Here is a 21,064-nt window from a genome sequence, read left to right on the forward strand (position 1 = left end):
ACCACTAGTGCCATTTGGGAAGCCCAGTCTAACAGATATCACTGGCAAAATGGAAAAAGTTTTTCCTTTCTAATGTGGAAGGACCAATCGTAAGTAAACAGGTATAGTTACTTGGTCTTCTATAATATACCAGGTCTATTTAAAATGAATGTCCGTCCCAAGTTAAACACAGATGGTTTGGGTGGGGGGGAAGTAGTATTGATATTAATTACAGGTACAACTTTCAAAAAAATTCTATATTGGTTGAAGAGGTCTTCCAAGTGTGATGTCAGGTACCAAGGGTCACAACAAGCTGCTTGTCCTTCCTCAGCTGGCTTCACCCAGGTTCTGAGCCATCACCAGAGATACATAAAGTACTGTGTCAGAAAAGCAGCTTCTAACCATCTCAGTCAAGTAGGAAGCTAGATAGTTTCATTCCCTTATTTTTGAGTGAGCTTAACTGTCTAGCTTTAGAGTCTTAGCCAGAGCTGACACATATCCAATGTCTTTGGCCATCGGTTCAATAATTGCTTTACATATCATTGATGGTTAACTTGAAATGTGCGTGTAACACATTTATACTGTTGCCTGGGTACATTCCTTGTACAAACTCTGAAACAGCACATTTGTATATGTCTTCTCTGTCCTTTGCACTGTGAACCAGTTCTTGTTGGTCAAGTTAAGTGGTTTGTTGATTTTTGAGAGAAGATTTCTGAACTTAGAAAATGTTTTTAAATTTTAGAGGTTTTGGCAATTTGGAGTTTACAGAATCAAGGTTTTGCATTATTGATTTGAGGTGATCAAATGGAAGAGGTGAGGGGTTGGAATGTTTAATTGAATTGGACACATTGTAAAGCGAACCATTATTTAAAAGACTGTAAAGAAAGAAAAAGTACTGTGAATTTATGTGACATGCCATTAAGTGTGAGAAGCATCCACACCTCAGAGATGTTAAAATATAAACATCTCACAATCACATGAAACATGGTATTTCTTAATCTTCATTGAGATGGATTCAGGTAAAAAGATAATATAGCTTCTTGGGAAGACATATCTATGATATAGTAACTTCATAGTAAGACACTTTATGATATAGTAACATGAAGAACAAAAAGACTTGACAGCAGAAAAATCCTTATAATAGAACAATTATGTATTTTCATGAGTTTGCAGATGTTTTAAAAAATAATTTCTGGAAAATCTTTAATTTTTAATTGAAATTCTGAGAAATCTCAGCATTTCTAAGTAAGATATTTGTATTAAAAGAAAAAAAAGTAATCCATATTTTGGCAAAAACTCCATATACAGAACTGATTCAGGGTTATTGGGTGAGAATCTCCCTCCTTCCTTTGGAGGATTTTTCTGACTGGAAATTTCTAGTTTTGTTTTTATGGTGCAGTCTTACAGTATTGTCTTCTCTCAGAAAGACATGCCATAATTTCACTGTAACATGTGAGTCAGGACAGCAGGAAGACTCTAAAGCCTCATATATCCTTATATGAGGTAGAAGTGTGTATATTTTTATTAATAAATTATTTTATAAAATATCTTTAATTTTTGCTTACTTTAAATTTTGCCCCCTCCCCCCCATTTTAGCCGCACCGTGCGGCTTATGGGATCTTAGTTCCCCAACCAGGAATTGAACCTGGGTCCCTGGGCAGTGAAAGCACAGAGTCTTAACCACAGGACTGCCAGGGAATTCCCCTAAGAAGATCCCCTGGAAGAAGGTTTGGCAAACCATTCCAGTATTCTCACCTGGAGAATCCCATGGACAGAGGAGCCTGGCCAGGCTACAGTCCATGGGGTCACAAAGAGTCAAACACAACTGAGCGACTAACACTTTGACTTTTTCACTAGCTTAACACAGACTTGCTGAGAAAAATTTCCAGTATATTAAGAAAAGAAATATAAATCACCCACTAAGACAAAACCTAAAGATAACTTCAGTTAATATGTTGCATAATTTAAAAGAAACAGGCCTTTTCCTTTGCAGAAATACATATATGCTATATAGTACACTTTAAATAATTTGAGTCATTCTGTGAATATGTTTTGAGTTCTCCATTTTTTCATCAGTGTTTTACCATGAATATTTATTTCCTCACCACTATTTTTATTTTTGAAAACTACTATTAACTTTTAACTTATTTTTGTTATCTTATGCATTAACAATGAAAATATAACAATTGTCTATTAACCATTGCTTCACATTTAGGTTGTTTCTAATTTTTCATCATCAAGTGACTTTAGATGTACATCTTTGCACATAGAGATAGTTCTCCAACTCTGATTATTTCCTCTTAAAATGTTTTTCTTAGGGGAAGAATTTTTTTGGGGTCCCATAGTATAAATTTTTAAAAGACATGTACATGCCAGGACTTCACTGGTGGTCCAGTGGCTAGGACTCCATGCTCCCATTGCTGGTGGCCCAGGTTTGATCCCTGTTCTGGGAACTAGATCTACAGGCTGCATGAAGACCTCTTGCAAGAACCTCACCCTAGGAAGCAAGAACACACTTTTTCTCTAACGGTTCCTATTTTTTCCGTTAATTCATTCCCCAGATGCAGAAAGGCATTTGTTTTTATGCTCACTATCCATGCATGAATTATGTGTTTACAATTTTGAAATGCCTCAATAGATCTTTTATATTAATATTAGAGCCAACAGTGATGAAAAAGCACAATCCAATATCTGCCTGCTTGGTGGTGTGTGTTATATGGATCTTAAGGTACTTGAACGCCTTGGATCAGAGATGCTAGATAGCTGACAACTTGTTTGTTAAATTTGACAGGGTTATATTTGTGTTTCCTCCGATAATCAGAAGGATCATTTTAAGCATAAGGATATTGTAGGCAGCTTTTTAAATGTAGCTCATAAAAAAAAGGTGTTTCTTAAACTTCTTTCATAACCTGTTAGAATTTACTATCACTCCTAACTACTTTAGTTGGCAAGTATAGAATGTTGTTCTAGGTTTCATGTGGATGTCTGTTATTTCTTCCACTTATGCTACTTATGGTGAGCCATTTCTTGGTATGTGGGAATAGGAGAGGCTTTAAAAATTACTTAGTTTAGGGACTTCCCTGGTGGTCCAGTGGTCAACAGTCTGCCTTCCAATGCAGGAGATGTGGGTTCAATCTCTGGTTGGGGAACGAAGATCCCACATGCTGTGGAGTCAACCGAGTCCGTTCACTGCAGCTAGAGAGCCCATGCACTGCAGCTAAGACCCAGCACAGCCAATCATTAATTAATTAGTTAAAAAATTACTTAGTTTGCAGACAGCTCATTACAGGTTACTACTTTACAAATGACTGCTAATTGAGACCTGACAGGATATATGTGTTTTAGTAGTTGAAAAGGACTGGAAACCATCATTTAGTAGAAAGACCATTGAACATCACAAGACTTATATCCCAGATTCTATTCTATTATTGGTTTTTCTAGTGGCTCAGTCAGTCAACAATCTGCCTGCAACGCAGGAGACCTGGGTTCGATTTCTGGGCCAAGAATCCCCTAGAGAAGAAAATGGCAACCCACTCCAGTATTCTTGCCTGGAGAATCCCAAGGACAGAGGAGCCTGGTGGTCTATAGTCCAAGGAATTGCAAAGAGTCACAACGAACTGAACAACTAACATTCTATTATTAGAATAGATACTTAATAACTCTGTGCTAAAGAGCTTCTCTTTCTAATCTCTCTTACTTTCCTTTGACCTAAAACATATTTTGAAACACCTGCCAAGTCTAGCTCTGAAATTTATTCGTAGGAGCAAGTGAGATGTAATGATGGGGTTTTGTAAAAGAGAAAAGTTAATATTCTAATTTTACTTTTGGATTTGGTTTATGTTAAGACTCTGAAAGTCACACAAATATTCCAAAAGATAAGAATATTTATTGTCGCCAACTACTCACTGTTGCTTGATCTAAAGTCCTCATATATTCTATAAGCATGTTGAATTCATTGTTTGAATATGATACTCTTCCTATGTACTCAAAGTAAGTATCACCAGAAAATCTTTGCAACGTAAAAAATTTATATACTTTATATGGTGTCTAAAACTATTCATGCATTTTTAATAAAATTGAGTCATTCTTAAAATATGAAGTTTTAGTATAAATTCACACATCAACTGGGAATGCACAGTTTCAATGCAGCTCCTGTACATTTTCTTCACAGCTTATTTGTAATGTCGTTAGTCATTGTTAGGTCTATTAGTCAGAAGTTTCAAATCTATAATGTGGTTGTCATATTTAGTGATTATTTTTTAAAATACTGACATACAATTAAGTGTGTTGAAATTCAGCTTTATTCACAGATTTTCCCTTCTGTTCTTTTGCAAAATCAATTTGGATAATCTCAAAATAACAGTGCCTCTCTACACTCTAAGCATTTTAGATGTGTCATCATATTAATTTTTTGCCCTTTACTATTACCATTAATTAATTTTGCCCTTTAACTTTTGCTGATCAATGTGGACTAAATTGTAATTGCATCATTTCTATGAAATAATACCAAATTAAGACTGATAGTGGCATGCTGTGAGTTAGTGAGGGGTTTTAACATTTTTGAGCTAGGTGTGTTGATTTAAAACTGTATAGACTTAAAACCAACTTTAAAATATTTTTGATTTAAATTATTTTTAAATTAAATTTTTTTGAAGTATAGTTGTTCAAATTTATGTGTTACAGGAGTACAATATAGTGATTCACAATTTTTAATGGTTATATTCAATGTGTAGTTATTATAAAATATTGTCTATATTCCCTATGTTGTACAACATATCCTTGTAGTTTATTTCATACATAATAGTTTGTACCCCTGAATCTCCCCCATATTGCCTCTCCCCCTCTTTTCTCCCCACTGATAACCTCAAGTTTGTTCTCTATATCTGTGAGTCTACTTCTTTTTTTGACTGAGAACCACCTTTTGATTTACATTTAAATTCTAGATGTAATAAATTTTGAATATTATATTATGGTTAAAATTCCCTTGCAGTGTCTGCTAAATACTGGTGGCTTGGAGACATGTAGCTTTATGTGATCACTAGCCCACTGGAGTTAAAATGTATGATGAGGGAATGAAAGAATTAAATATCTCATGAATGTTTATATTCACGCTCACAAATGGATCAAAATACTGATTTTAATCTAGATTACCCAATATGATTGATTATTTATTAAGCGAATATATAATTATTACTTGTTCTGCACCAGATAATGTACCAGGAGATGAGGATAGAGTGATGAATAAAATTTAATTTCTACTCCAAAAGAACAGTCTGCTTGAGGAGATGAACACATAGTCATATGTGTAGAGTAAAATTAGTGCCGCATTAGAGGTATGCATTGAATACTATGCAAGTACAAAGGAAAGTCCCTTAGATCTTCAGGTTTAGGAAGGATATGCCACCCAAACTCTCTCTTCAAAAAGTTTTTTAAAAATTATAAATTGAATACATGAACATATAATAACAATTAAACAATTTAGAAGAGTTTGTGATTAAAGTAAAAGAACTGTTTCTATTCAACAGTTATTTGGTTTCCTAAAGGCATGCTCTTTTGAATATTTTTGATTGCATTTCCTTTGGTGGTTCTTCCAGAATATTAAATCATATGATTATACATTCTCTGTGTATTTTAGGGTTATTTATCTTTCTGTTACTTCTGAAGGTTACTTTTTGATAATAAATAATATACTGATACACTACTAAGAGGTGATATTATTGCCTGTACTATTTTGTTCACTTTTTTACTTTCATCAGTCTCCACCATTTATCAACTGCCTTGTATGTTTATTTTTTAAGATTGAGAAAGAATAGATATATTTATATGTATAACTGAATCACTTTGCTGTACACCTAAAACTGATGGCTCAGCTGGTAAAGAATCCGCTTGCAATGTGGGAGACCTGGGTTTGATCCCTGGATTAGGAAGATGCCGTGGAGAAGGAAAAGGCTACCCAGTCCAGTGTTCTGGCCTGGAGAATTCCATGGACTGTATAGTCCATGGGGTCGCAAAGAGTCAGATACGACTGAGCGAATTTCACTTTCACTCACTAAAACTAGCACATTATAAATCAACTCCAATATATTCCAATATAAAATAAAATTTAAAAAAATGTCAGTGTTTAAAAAAAACTCTAAAATTTCTTTGAAAAAAGCTTCTTAAATAGTGAAAAAAGAGCTTGTTATATTTGTAATTTGATATGAAAGAGCAATCAACAGAAGCTTTTCATTCTTTATTCATAAATTGACTCTGAAAATTTTCACTTTTTAACTGTGTAGGGTCATGTACTGTGCTGTGGTGAAATGGTGTTTCTTTTCTCCTTATCAATTGGCTAAAAGCATGCCAAAGGTTTACTTTCTCCACATTTGAATTGTGGCTTTTTACACAACTTTGCTTTATTTTTTATTAAACTATAGTTGATAGTTTACAATATTTTGTTAGTTTCAGGTGTATAGCAAAATGGTTCTGTTATATAAATATTAAATATTTATTTGTATATATGTAATATGTACATTTGTAATATATATATACATATGTAATACATACATGTCCTTCTGGAGAAGGAAATGGCAACCCACTCTAGTATTCTTGCCTGGAAAATCCCGTGGAGGAGCCTGGCAGGCTGCAGCCCAAGAGTCAGACACGACTTAGCGACTAAACCTACCTAATACGTACATATTCTTTTTCACATTCTCTTTCATTATAGGTTATTGCAAGATATTTGGTACAGTTTCCTGTGCTATATAGTAAATCCTTGTTGTTTATGTATTTTATTTGTAGTGGTGTGTATCTGTTAAGTGGTGTATATCTTGGAGAAGGAAACGGCAACCCACTCCAGTGTTCTTGACTGGAGAATTCCATAAACAGGCTACAGTCTTTGGGATTGCAAAGAGTCGAACATGACTAAGCTACTAACACACACATCTGTTAAGCGCATACTCCTAAAGTATCCCTCCCCTTCCTTTTCCCTTTGGTAATCCTAAGTTTGTTTTTTATATCTGTGACTCTGTTTCTGGTTTGTAAATAAATTCATTTGTATTATTTTTCAGTTCAGTTCAGTTCAGTCGCTCAGTCGTGTCTGACTCTTTGCAACCCCATGAATTGCAGCACGTCAGGCCTCCCTGTCCATCACCAACTCCGGGAGTTTACCCAAACTCATGTCCATCCAGTCAGTGATGCCATCCAGCCGTCTCATCCTCTGTCGTCCCCTTCTCCTCCTGCCCCCAATCCTTCCCAGAATCAGGGTCTTTTCCAATGAGTCAACTCTTCGCATCAGATGGCCAAAGTATTGGAGTTTCAGCTTCAACATCAGTCCTTCTAATGAACACCCAGGACTGATCTCCTTTAGGATGGACTGGTTGTATCTCCTTGCAGTCCAAGGGACTCTCAAAAGTCTTCTCCAACACCACAGTTCAAAAGCATCAATTCTTCTGCACTCAGCTTTCTCTATAGTCCAACTCTCACATCCATACATGACTACTGGAAAAACCATAGCCTTGACTAGACGGCCCTTTGTTGGCAAAGTAATGTCCCTGCTTTTTAATATGCTATCTAGGTTGGTCATAACTTTCCTTCCAAGGAGTAAGCATCTTTTAATTTCATAGCTGCAGTTACCATCTGCAGTGATTTTGGAGCCTCCCAAAATAAAGTCTGACACTGTTTGCACTGTTTCCCCATCTATTTGCCATGAAGTGATGGGACCAGATGCCATGATCTCAGTTTCCTGAATGTTGAGCTTTAAGCCAACTTTTTAACTCTCCTCTCTCACTTTCATCATGAGACTTTTTAGTTCCTCTTCACTTTCTGCCCTAAGGGTGGTGTCATCTGCATATCTGAGGTTATTGATATTTCTCCCGGCAATCTTGATTCCAGCTTGTGTTTCTTCCAGCCCAGCGTCTCTCATGATGTACTCTGCATGTAAGTTAAATAAGCAAGGTGACAATATACAGCCTTGACATACTCCTTTTCCTATTTGGAACCAGTCTGTTGTTCCACGTCCAGTTCTAACTGTTGCTTCCTGACCTGCATACAGGTTTCTCAAGAGACAGGTCAGGTGGTCTGGTATTCCCATCTCTTTTGGAATTTTCCACAGTTTATTGTAATCCACACAGTCAAAGGCTTTGGCATAGTCAATAAAGCAGAAATAGATGTTTTCCTGGAACTCTCTTGCTTTTTTGATGATCCAGCGGATGTTGGCAATTTAGATTCCACATAAAAGTGATATATAATATTTGTCTTTCTGTGTCTGACTTCACTTCGTGTGATCATCTCTAAGTCCACTCATGTTGCCGCAAATGACATTATTTCGTTCTTTTTTATGGCTGAGTAATATTCTACTGTATATATTTACCACATCTTCTTTATCCTTTCATTTATTGATGGACACTTGGGTTGCTTCCATGCCTTGATTATTATAAATAGTGCTGCAATGACCATTGGGGTGCGTATATCTTTCTGAATTGGAATTTTTGTCTTTGCTGGACATATGCCCTGGAGTAGGACTGCTGGATCATACGATAACTCTACTTTTAGTTTTCTAAGGAACCTCTAAAGGCTTCCCTGGCCTGGTGGCTCAGACAGTTAAGAGTCTGCCTGCAATGCAGGAGACCTGGATTTGATCTCTGGGTCAGAAAAGATCCCTTGAAGAAGGGAATGGCAACCACTCCAGTATTCTTGACTAGAAAATTCCATGGACAGAGGAGCCAGATGGGCTATATATAGTCCATGGGGTTTCATTTGAACAGAGCCGGACACAACTAACACAAGGAACCTCCATACTGTTGTCCATTTTGGCTGCACCAATTTTATATTCCTACCAACCATGTAGGAAGGTTCACTTTTCTCCACACCCTCTCTAGCATTTAATACTTGTAGACTTTTTTCCCCCTTAGCTGCACCTCATGCAAGATTTTAATTCCCTGACCAGGGATCAAACCTGTGCCCCCTGCATTGAAGCACAGAGTCTTAACCACTGAACTGCCAGGCAAGTCTCTATTTGTAGGCTTTTTATAATGGATATTCTAACTGGTGTGAAGTGATACCTCATTATAGCACAATTTTGTTTTTTTTCCCTCTTTGGGTTAGCAAATTAACTTTTCTCTTTTGTTTGTAAAAAAAAAAGTTATATGGATCTTACATTTTCATATATTTTCCTTATATCTTCTCAAGCTGAGATCTTTTCTCATATGACTTCCTCCTAGCACCATCAATTTATCTACTCTAATCTGAACCAGTTGCTTTCTAGGGCTACCGAATAGCCTCTTTCCAGAAATTTCCTTTGTTGCTTTCCTGAGTGGGATCCACACAGTCTAAAGCCCATTTCTCCTCTTTCTCTTTTTTAATTTTGTCCCTCATTTTTTGAGTCAGCCTCATAAAGTAACTGTTTGAATAAAGATACATGGTAAAAACATATCATATTAGCAAATGTCTGTATTTTGCTCTCACTGTGTGTGTTTGCGTGTCAGGGTGTGTGTGTGTGTGAAAGAAGGAGAGACTAGATATTGGACTATATCATTTTAGAGTCAAGAAAATTCTGCTGTAAACTGAAAGGCATTTATCAATGTTCTTGACATACAATGATGGTGATAGACCTAAGTCAATACATCCTCATTCTATTTTAGATAAGCTGTTTTTAATCTTGAAAACTTTTATAATCGTCTCTAAGTGTGGGTCTGAGTTACAATCATTTCACTGTTACTTTGTACTTTAAACACTCAGATATTTCAGCTGTAAAGAATTGGTCTGTTATTTCTCTTTCTTCTCCATTTTCTGCACTCATTCTTTTTGAATTTCTGTTATTCAGGTGTTGGATTTCTATGATGGTCCCCTATAACTCATCTTTTCCCTAGTACTTTCTGACTCTTTACATTTCTGCTTTAGACTCTAGAAGAAGGGCTCAACTTTATTTTCTAATTTATTTTTAATTTTGTTTAGTTAATTGTCTTTCTGGCACTTTCCAGCCTCTAGCAATCTTTTGATATGTCTTATTGGCTGATAATATCTCTCCTACTTTTTTTTCTCAGATATGTATTAATTCTATATTTGTAGCCAGGCTTCTTTTTTTGTTTATTTTATTTTTTAAATTTTTGGCTGCACTGTGTCTTCATTGCTTTTGCACAGGCTCTCTCTAGTTGCAGGAGTGGTATGCAGGCTTCTCATTGCAGTGGCTTCTCTTGTTATGGAGCACAAGCTCCAGAAGTGAGGGATTCAGTAGTTGTGGTGCATGGGCTTAGTTGCTCTGCAGCATGTGGAATCTGCCCAGACCGGGGATCAAACCTACTGTCCCCTGCATTGGCAGGCAGATTCCTATCTATTGCACCACCAGGGAAGTCCATTCTACTTTTATAGATTTCTGGTTCTATTTAGTGTAGACTCAGAAGAGATGAAAAGTAAAGGTGTATAACTAAAACCTAGTATGATTTTGTGGGGGAGCTACGAGCAGTAATAGATTAAGGCTGAAGTATTAAACTAGCAATAGTAGGACACATGACTGAAATAACTGCTCGACATTACATCACAAGGGCCTTGTAGATACCCTCTACTAAGAATTTTAGATTTTATCTTAAAAGAACTTAGTGTTTTAATCATGCAAGTAGTCAGATTATGTGAGGAAGATATATTAAAAGACTAGAGGCAGGAAGGAAAATTCAAAGGCTAAACAAGTTCATACTGGTAATCAGGATGTGATCTAAAGCAGAAAGATCAGAGTGAAAATGAGGCAGAGATAAGAAAGATGGTGCAGAAGAAATTTCCAAAATTGATTTAAAATATCAAGGCAAGAAATACTAAAAACCCCAAATAGGATAAATATAAAGAAAATCACATCTAGGCAAATCATCATAAAACTTCTAAAAACGAAAGACAAAAAGAAAACTTTTCTTTTTGAAATAAAGCATCTAGGGAAAAAAAAAAGATATATTGCCCTCACAGGAGCTAATAAAGGCAAAATAAGAGTGACAACTATCCTCTCTAAGTAAACAATGGAATTCAGAAAATAATGGAAAGATAATCTTTAAAGCACTAAAGTAAATTAATACATGGAATAGCTTATAATTAAAACCTAGTCTATTTCTTTTGTCTAATTTTCTGTTCAATAAGGAATGTTACTGTTCATTAAGACAATACTTTCCTGGAATAATGTCCAGGAACCTTAAGAAAAGAAAGATTTCATAGTGGAAAAAACATTGAATTTAGGAGACTTGAATATCATTGTGAAAAATCATAATTTAAACAGTTAATTTTGTAAGATGATGGGCTAGGTAGAGTAATTAATGTTCGTCCTTTGAGTGTGTGCTAAGTTGCTTTTCTGTGACCCCATGGAATGTAGCCTGCCAGGCTCCTCTGTCCATGGGATTCTCCAGGCAAGAATACTGGAGTGGGTTGCCATGCCCTCCTCCAGGAGATCTTCCCAACCCAGGGTGTGAACCCAGATCTCCCGCATTTCAGGTGGATTCTTTACTGTCTGAGCCACCAGGGAAGCCTTTAATATGTTCTAAATACTTGAGTCATGCTCAATCTAGAGTCAATTTTTCAACTCCCTTTAGCTCTAATGTTTGATAATTTCTAAATCTCCTTCACAACACTTGTCATAAGAAAGTTGACTCTTAAGTTAACTATGGCAATATTTGATAAACATTTTAAGGGCAATAATGAAATAAAAATTTTATGAATAGAGGGTTGTGTATAATATAGGGTTTATAAAGAGAGATCAAAATGGATCTTTTAAAGAACTGTTAGATAAGAATTTTAAAAATGGGATTGTCTATTTTATATTCAGGCAGATATTATGAAAATAACATTGAGAGGCAGTATAAGATAATGAGTAAAGACTTGTGCTCTGGAGTTTGATTTCGTCCTTGAAAACTCCAGCTCTCCAAATTACTAGTTATGTGACCTTTGGAAATTTCTTAACCTACCTGAATTTCAGTTTCTACATCTATAAAGCCTTTTAAAGATTATGGCATAAAATTGTAAGCTTTCTTCAAATGTTATGTTTTTGTTTTTGGCCATTCCATGTGGCTTGTGGGATCTTAGTTCCCCGACCAGGGATCAAACCAGGTAGCTACAGTGAAAGCACCGATTCCTAACCACTAGACCACTAGGGTTAGGAAATTCTCATTAGCTATTATTATTATTATTATAAAAAGCTGGCAAAGCAAAGTTAGTACATTCAAAGTAATAGTATAATATTTTTTTGCTAGATTCTGGTATTTGGGTCAGACAAAACAAGTACCCAAGGAACTTTGCATTTTACAAAACAATGGAAGAATTAAAAAAGAGAAAAACAAGAGAAAAAATTATTGAATTTCTACGAATAGTAGGAATTGTGTTGACAGTTCACTTATGTAATATTTTTAACCTTACAGTGAGTTCATAGTGTAGGTATTATTTTTATTATTTTACAAATAAGGAAACTGTCTTAGAGATGTTAAATATCTTATATTTTTGCCAATTTAACAAAATAATCATTTACCAATGAGCAAGAGGGATGAATTTCAGGGAGAAGACTGGTTTCCTTATATGAATTCTAGAAAAAAACTATTATTAGCTACTTCAATATAAAACTGATTTCTACTGTAATTATAATCACACATCTGCTGTTAACAATATTACATTTCTTTGTTGGCTGATTATTTAGTTTATCTATTGATTTCTTTTCATTATCATTTTATTTGCAGTAGAATCAATCAACTCTAGATTAAATTAAAAGTAGATTAAGTACAGCTTTTCCTTCGACGAAATACCTCACTCATTTCTACTTTTCGTGTACCCTATCCTTCGATAAAAAATATTTTTGGAAAAATATATGAAATCAATCTTTTATAATAGGATATAAATTCAAATGTTTTTCCTTCTCAGAAGATTATCTAGAATCTTATCTTCCCTTTAATAGACATTTTACTCTATTAAAAGAAATCTGGGCATTTTTGAGGAAGCAAGGTAGATTTGAGTAAGTGTCTAGAAATATCATAAATTAGGTGCTGGGTAATTTACCTATATTTTATACAAACCATAAAATTAAAAACAAACTGTTATTAAATATCTTCTTGTTGAAAAAAGATTTAAATGATTTTTTAAATGTCAAATGTCACTTTATAATGTCTTTTTTAAACTAAGTCTTTCTTTTATTGATCACCAGACTATGACCTTCAGTAATTTGGAAGTTCCAAGTTTTTATATCAAGTCCAATCGTGAAGTTTGATTATCTACAGTTGTTGAATTTAGGTATCGTCACTATACTTGGATTACATTAGCAGAATTTGCTCTTTTTAAAGATTGCTTATGTTTGGATATGTGGATGCCTGGCTACTCTCAATTAGATCAGACCTATGCTGATCAAGAATAATGCAAAAAAAAAAAAAAGAATAATGAAGCAAAGTACTGATAATGTTTTTCTTGGACAATTTCAGTGAACAGGAAATATTTGTCTCTATTAGTCTAAGACTAGAATGCTATGGCAGGCTTCCCAGGTGGTTCAGTGAGTAAAGAATCTACTTGTGATGCAGGAGATGTGGGTTTGATCCCCGAGATGGGAAGATTCCCTGAAGGAGGACATGACAACCCACTGCAGTATTCTTGCCTGGGGAATCATATAGACCAAGGAGCCTGGTGAGCTACAGTCCATAAGATCACAAAGAATTGAACACGCCTGAAGCAACTGAGCACGCATGCACTTAGGATGCTATGGCAAAGAGAACAATGAGTCAAAACGTTAAAGAAGATGGAATCTGGCTTCTCTTTTAAATAACAGCCCAAACTGAAAGGTTCAGCTCTGCTCCATGAGGTTATTCAGAGATGCAAGTTTTTTCCATTAGTTGCCCAATCATCCCCATAGGGTTGTCATTCTTTGCATGGTGGAGATGGAGTCTCTGTGGCTCTGGGGTGAGAAAGAGAAAGACAGAGTGGTAGAGGCATATTGATGGTCCTAAGACTTAGATCCATTAGAGGTACATATCATATTTTATTCTATGGAGAAAAATAGTCACACAAGGCTGGAAATTTTTGTTTAGTTTTGTGTCTAGGAATAAAGGGAAAATACATTTTAGTCAACAGTTAACAGTCTTGACTTTATAACCTGTGCCATTTCTATTGATCACATCAAGGTTTCCTGATGATGTATCTTTATCTCTTGAAAAGGGTAAGGATTGATACAGTTCCTGTGTGGACTCTTAAACTGGAGAAATAATAACACCATTTGTTATTTTTTCAGACTGAGTGTATTATTATATCCTGCTTATAAGGGTGAGAAATTATAATCTTTCTTTGAATAAGATCCTCTCCACTATTTTTTTTTTTTTAAACTTACTGGGTCTCAGGAGGATGCGTATGTGCACTAAATTGCTTCCATCGTGTCCGACTCTTTGTGACCATCTGGACTGTAGCCCTCCAGGCTCCTCTGTCCATGGCATTCTCCAGGCAAGAATACTGGAGTGGGTTGCTGTGCCCTCCTCCAGGAGATCTTCCCAACAGGGATTGAGCCCATGTCTCTTATGTATCCTGCACTGGCAGGCACGTTCTTTACCACTAGCGCCATCTGCAAAGCCCCTCAGGAAGATAGGAAGCGATATTAAAGTTCTGTGAGTTACCTATGTCTTGTGACTCTATTTCTAGTCTCCCTTTTTTTAGAGGGAAAAGAGCCAGCTTCTTCTAACTCTGCAGTGAGAAATAAGTTCTTGTAGATTAAAGCACATTTTAATATCCTTTCTTCCTGAATCAGGGCTCTGTTTGAGCATTGCTTAATGGATATCTTCTAATGTGTCTTCTTTTAAAATAATTGAGTGTAGGCATCTTCTCAGGGAAGAGTCACCAGGGAATTACCAATACATACTCTGTAGTTTAAAAGAACAGAGAATGATATCCACTTGTGTTGGATAGTTATTATTCTCATAATTATTCTATTATAATCAAATTTATATTTTGTGTGTATAAAGATGCCAATAAAACCAAGCATTCCCTTCTCACTGATTATCATCTATGCTTAGTAGCATATGCCTAAATTTCTCAAGTAGAGGGACTTCCCTGATGGTCCAGCCGTTAAGGCCTGTGCTCTTAATGCAGGGGGTTCAGGTTCAATTCCTGGTCAGGGAACTAGATCCCACATGCCACAACTAAGACCCAGTGCAGTCAAATAAATAAATAAAATGTTAAAAAGTTTTTCTCAGGTAGAAATTATTTATGTGTGCTTTAAGACTTTTCTTGCTACAATTCAAATCTCTCTCGGAAAGTTAACTCTTTAAACTTGATAAACATTTTATATTTTATTCTGGCTGAATTTTCATTGATTTTCTCTAGGTTTCATTTTGATACGAACAAGTAGAAAGTTTAAAGTAGCTGTGAGCAGGGTCCATTGTTAAGAGAAATAAACAGAAAAGATTTGTTTGTTTGTTTGAAAGACTAATTTGTGGATTTGTTTTTCATGGAAGGTCATCATGAGTTCCAATTGATTAATAGAGGATAAATTAGAACTGATCATGCCCACTAAAAGAATTTATTATGTGCAAAAGTCATTAAATAGTCCCTGAATTTTTAGCCTTTATTTTGAGTTAGAAAATTACTATTGCTGATTTAATGAAAAAACACCCTCATTTACTAAAGCACTGTGACAGAGCATTACTTACCTCAACACTTAGCTTGTTGGGGATGGCAACTGAGACCTGGTGTCTACTCCTGTTGCCTGTGCCTGCTGACCTGTAGCCACCATGCATGACTGTATCTCCATCCGCCTTGGCCAGGTTGGTGTCCAGATCAGTAATGTCTGCTGGGAGCTCTACTGCCTGGAACATGGCATCCAGCCCAATGGCTAGATGTGCAATGACAAGACTATTAGGGGAGGATATAACTTCTTCAACACCTTCTTCAGTGACACAGGCACTGGCAAGCATGTGACCAGCACAGTGTTTGTAGACCTGGAACTCACAGTCATTGATGAGGTTTGAACTGGCACCTACCACCAACTCTTCTACCCTGAGCAGCTCATCACAGGCAAAGAAGATGCTGCCAATAACCATGCCCAAGGTCCCTATACCATTGGCAAGGAGATCATTGACCTTGTCTTGCACTGAATTCAGAAACTGGCTGACCAGTGCACAGATCTTCAGGGCTTCTTGGCTTTCCACAGCTTTGATGGGGGAACTGGTTCTGGGTTCACCTCCCTGCCGATGGAATGTTTCTCTGTCGATTATGGCAAGAAGTTGAGCCCTACCCCAGCTTTCCACAGCTGTAGTTGAGCCCTACAACTACATCCTCACCACTCACACCACCCTGGAACACTCTGATTGTGCCTTCATGGTAGACAATGAGGCCATCTATGACATCTGTTATAGAAACCTCGATATTGAGTGCCCAACCTACACAAATCTTAACCGCCTTACTAGCCAGCTAGTGTCCTCCATGACTGCTTCCCTGAGGTGTGATGGAGCCCTGAATGTGGATCTGATAGAGTTCCAGACCAACCTGAACCTGGGGCCCTATCCCCGCATCCACTTCCCACTGACCACTTAGGCCCCATCATCTCTGCTGAGAAAGCCTACCATGAACAGCTTTCTGTAGCGGAGGTCACCAATGCTTGCTTTGAACCAGCCAGCCAGATGGTGAAATGTGACCCTCACCATGGTAAATGCATGGCTTGCTACCTGTTGTACTGTGGTAATATGGTTCCCATAGATGTCAGTCCTGCCATTGCCACCATCAAGACCAACTGCAGCATCCAGTTTGTGGACTGGTGCCCTGCTGGCTTTAAGGTTGGCATTAATTACTAGCCTCTTACTGTGGTACCTGGTTGAAACCTGGCCAAAGCACAGCGAGCTGCATGCATGCTGGGCAATACCACAGCCATCACTGAGGCCTGGGCTCACCTGGACCACAAGTTGGACCTGATGTATGCAAAGTATGCCTTTGTTCACTGGTATGTGGGTAAGGGCATGGAGGAAGGAGAGTTTTCTGAGGCCTGTGAGGACACGGCTGCCCTTGAGGAGGATTATGAGGAGGTTGGCATGGATTCTGCTGAGGGAGAGGGGAAGGAGAGGAATACTAATTGCCATTCCTTCGAGCCCTGCAGCGTGTGATACTCAGAGCATCAGCATTAGCTGACAGGTGTAAAAACTTTCTGACTAGATTGTCTTAGCTTTCAACAGTGATCATGTATTGCTTTTCCATGTGTACCTGTAAGACTTCTGTCTCAAAAGTAAAAATTTTAAGAAGGAAAAAAAAAGCACTGTGAATTGAAAATAGCAAGATTTATTTTTTATAAATCATGCTAAAAGTTTTGATAAAGGAATTGGAAAATTTATATATCACTTTAAGGATTAAATGTATTGGTGATAAATCCAAAGGGCAGGTGAAGTAGAATTTAAGTAACATACTTTTGTTAATAAGGATATTGATCTACCATTGATATTCTGAAGCTGTTATCAGTCAAATGTTAACATTTATTTTCAGCCCTTGGCCTACTTAGTTTTTTACTCACCAATTTTAATCTGTTTTTAAAAATTGCAAGTACCACTGCTTGATGATGAGGGAAGAGCTTTTCCCCTAATTGGGCAAAAAAATAGATTCCTAATGTAAGATTATTTGAGTGTTTAGGTCTTTGTAAGTTGTACAAAATTAAGTTGTAAAATTTGTGTTAGGTAAATCTCTCACTTTAAATTGGATTCAACACATTATCATGGGTGCTTTAATTGTAATAGTGTGAATCCTTGAACTCTAATTTGGATCTAATTGACAACTACATTGTCAACTCTTGTAACTACACGGACCATGTTTTATTGGCTTCCCAGGTAGTGCTAGTGGTAAAGGACCCACCTGCCAATGCAGGAGGCGTAAGAGACGTGGGTTCGATCCCTGAATTGGGAAGATCCCTTGGAGGAGAGCATGGCAACCCACTCCAGTATTCTTGCCTGGAGAATCCCCATGGACAGATGAGCCTGGCAGGCTGCAGTCCATTGGGTCACACAGAGTTGGATATGACTGAAGCAACTTAGCATGCCAAACACGTTTTATTAAACTCTCTATACCTAGTTCTTGGTATATAGTAGATAATCAACAATTTAAGTGGACACTCAATAATTATTTAATAGGTTCATATTCAAAATTAATTCATAATTATTGATTCATTTTTTTCTGTGCAATGTGATAAGAGCTAAAGATGAGTAAGACAAATGGTCTGGTTAATAGAGGAGAGGAGATTAGAAAAGGGCAACATCACTACATATAAAGTGAAGTTAAGTGACTATTCTGAGATAAATGTAAACAGTGTAACAACAGAGGTTCAAAGGGCAGAGAGTTTGGAGACTCAGGAATGCCTTCAGGAAGATGTGACATTTGAGGTAGTCATTTGAGGCAGAGAACACATTCCATATAGAGGATCGGTGCAAATGAGACTATTTTGTTCTTCTGAAGTGCCATAGATATTCCACAGCACTTGATTCATAATACGTAATAATGATTTTGTGCTGAGGTTATCGCCCTCATTCCCTTCATTAAAATGTAAACTTTTTGAGGGTTGTGTGTTGATAAAGCTTGTATCGTCTGTTAAATCTATGATTGCTCTGTGCACAGTAATATTTTAACAATTTACCCTGTCTTTCAAACTACCAAAAATTTTAGTTTTGCTAATTATGTTAAATCCGCCAGTGGAATATCATCTAGTGACCTCAGCTGACTTCATGTGGAGTATAAGTATGACACTTATCCCTGACCTGATCCCTTGACCTGATTTCATTAATCATGAAATACAATAAATGGCTATTGTTGTAAAATACCAAGTTTTCTGTTAGTTTGTTACATGGCCACAGATAGGTTGAGAAGGCTGTTATGAAGATTAAATGAGTTAATTTATATAAAAACAGCACAGTATCTGGTACATAGTAAATATTTCATAAACATTTGTTGCTATTATAATATTGTTGTGCCATAACCACAGTTATGAAATCTGTGTTTGTGTGTATGCGTCTGTGTGCTGTGTGATTTGTAAAGAGAAAATGAACTTAAAATGAAAGGCAATAAAATGATACAGCTTCATACAGAACAGGCTTTGAAAAGTAGTCATTCAATAAGAAATTTTTGCTTTTTTCTGGCTTAGCATTAAATAATGAGTTCTTTTTTCTTCAAGATGTTTATTTTTTCCTAGACTTTTTTTCTTATCACTTTATACTGATCCGCTGAACAGCCCATCTGAATAATCTTCAGTCCTTTCTTGGCTTCAGTTCCCATCATTTGTTAACGAACCCCAAATATTTATCTTTAGCCTATTTTATTTTTGAACTTCGGATGTGAATATTTAATTGCTTACTGAAAATCTCCCAAGTGGTAAAAACGGAACCCATCAACTCCTCATCTCTTCTCAAATTTCCACTCAAGTGTGTAAGTCAAAACCTGAAAAAAATTTGGTCTAAGACCACAAGGCACATTGGTTGTATGTTCACTAAAATAGGATCCTATCTGTAGGTAGTAACTGAAAAGTTTGAAGTCTTCATAACAAAACTTATGTGCTGAAACTTCTAGGTGTATGAAACAACAATGCATACAGATAGTGAAGAACATCTTACAAAGTATTTGATATTTGGGATATGCTAAGAAAACTGTAATAGTTTGGAAAGGCTTCAGATTTAGATCTTTTTTATTTTTAGTTTGTTCTTCTTACTCAAACCTAATGAAGCCTGTGACCATATTCCTTAATTGAAATTTAATCTGAAGGATGTCAAACAGGCATATATTCATCATTTGTCCATATACTTCTTAATGCTTTGGTACCTTTAGCAGTAATAAAGCCCATGGCTTTTCCCAACTGGCCAACGACACCTTTCGTCTCCTCTCCACAACCGTGTCAAGAACAGCCACTATTCTACACCAGCCATGTGTCCTCTGCTGTGCTGTGCTCGGTTGCTCAGCTGTGTCTGACTCTTTGTGACCCAATGGACCCTGCTAGGATTCTCTGTCCATGGGGGTTCTCCAGGCAAGAATACCGAAGTGGGTTGCCATTTCCTACTCCAGGGGATCTTTCCGACCCAGGGATCAAAGCCATGTCTCTTGGGTCTCCTGCATTGGTAGGCAGATTCTTTACCACTGAGTCACCTAGGAAGTTTCACATAAATATTCTAGATCAAATTTAATAAAATATTTATATTTAATTATTTCTTGTCTCCTTGTGTCATTTTTTCCGTATCATTTTTCATGTATTTTAATATAATTTTTGGTCATTTGTGATGCCTTTATCTTTAATTCCTGAAAATAGTTTTAGCAAAAATGTCAATGACTTGAATTAGGGGAAACACTGTATCTTTCTGTTGAAGCTTTACCATATATGATAACATGCTTAAACTCAAAAGTAAGGGTTTTCAGGGAAATTATACTTGTTTAGTTTGTTCAATCCAGTGGTTGCCAGAGAACTTAAAAATGTATAACATTTGTCATGCTGTTTATTCTTTAGTTGGAAAGACTTAGAACTTAAAAATTGATACTTTAGTTCATGAATGCTTTTTCTACTGCATGAACTAAGTGGGAGAGGAAATCTTTCATATGTATACTTTCCACTTGGTTAGACTACATAAGAGGCTTTTTTTTCTCTTAAATGGCTTCTTTAGTTGTTCACTATCAGCTCAGATGATTTCCGAAATTCCTTGACAATCAATCTTAGGTGGGTTTGCTTTCTGAAGGTGACATTCTTCCCTTCCATTGTCCTCATTATTAATTTACTAAATCTGTGGGTCCTGTTTCTTTTGACTCTTTGCCTTTTTTCTTTCTTTTCTTACGTTGCAGACTTTGTCTTGCCAATGTTTCTTCAGCTTTATGGTGTATTATTATGTTTGTGTTTCCGCAATGATTTTATAAAAATTTTATCCGTTAGAGGAGAGGTGTTTACCTCAGAATGTTTCATTTGACAAAATTATTTTTGCATAGGTTTCCTTTAACCTGAAATCTTCACTGCTCCTCAGATGGGTTCTAAATATCCTTGACTTTTCAGAAACATCAGTTGCATAAAATGAAGCATATCTTTAACATGCTTACAAGCATGTGCTAATGTAATAGGACTAAAGGACGTAGAATGTTTTAATTAGCTGCTTTAGTAGAAACAGCTACAGCTCTCCTT

The 21,064-nt window shown here is 36.4% G+C and overlaps 1 long non-coding RNA gene and 1 pseudogene across 1 annotated transcript in view; both read left to right on the forward strand.

Annotated features, from left to right (window-relative positions):
* LOC145528894 (uncharacterized) overlaps positions 1-21,064 on the forward strand; it is a 425,445-nt gene that overhangs the window by 362,459 nt on the left and 41,922 nt on the right. The gene's annotated exons all lie outside the window — the stretch shown is intronic.
* LOC145530061 (tubulin alpha-1B chain pseudogene) lies at positions 15,730-17,042 on the forward strand (annotated as a pseudogene).

This window comes from Giraffa tippelskirchi, chromosome 12 (genome assembly GCF_054371585.1).
Source record: "Giraffa tippelskirchi isolate mGirTip1 chromosome 12, T2T-mGirTip1v1.2.pri, whole genome shotgun sequence".
Classification (NCBI taxonomy): domain Eukaryota; kingdom Metazoa; phylum Chordata; class Mammalia; order Artiodactyla; family Giraffidae; genus Giraffa; species Giraffa tippelskirchi.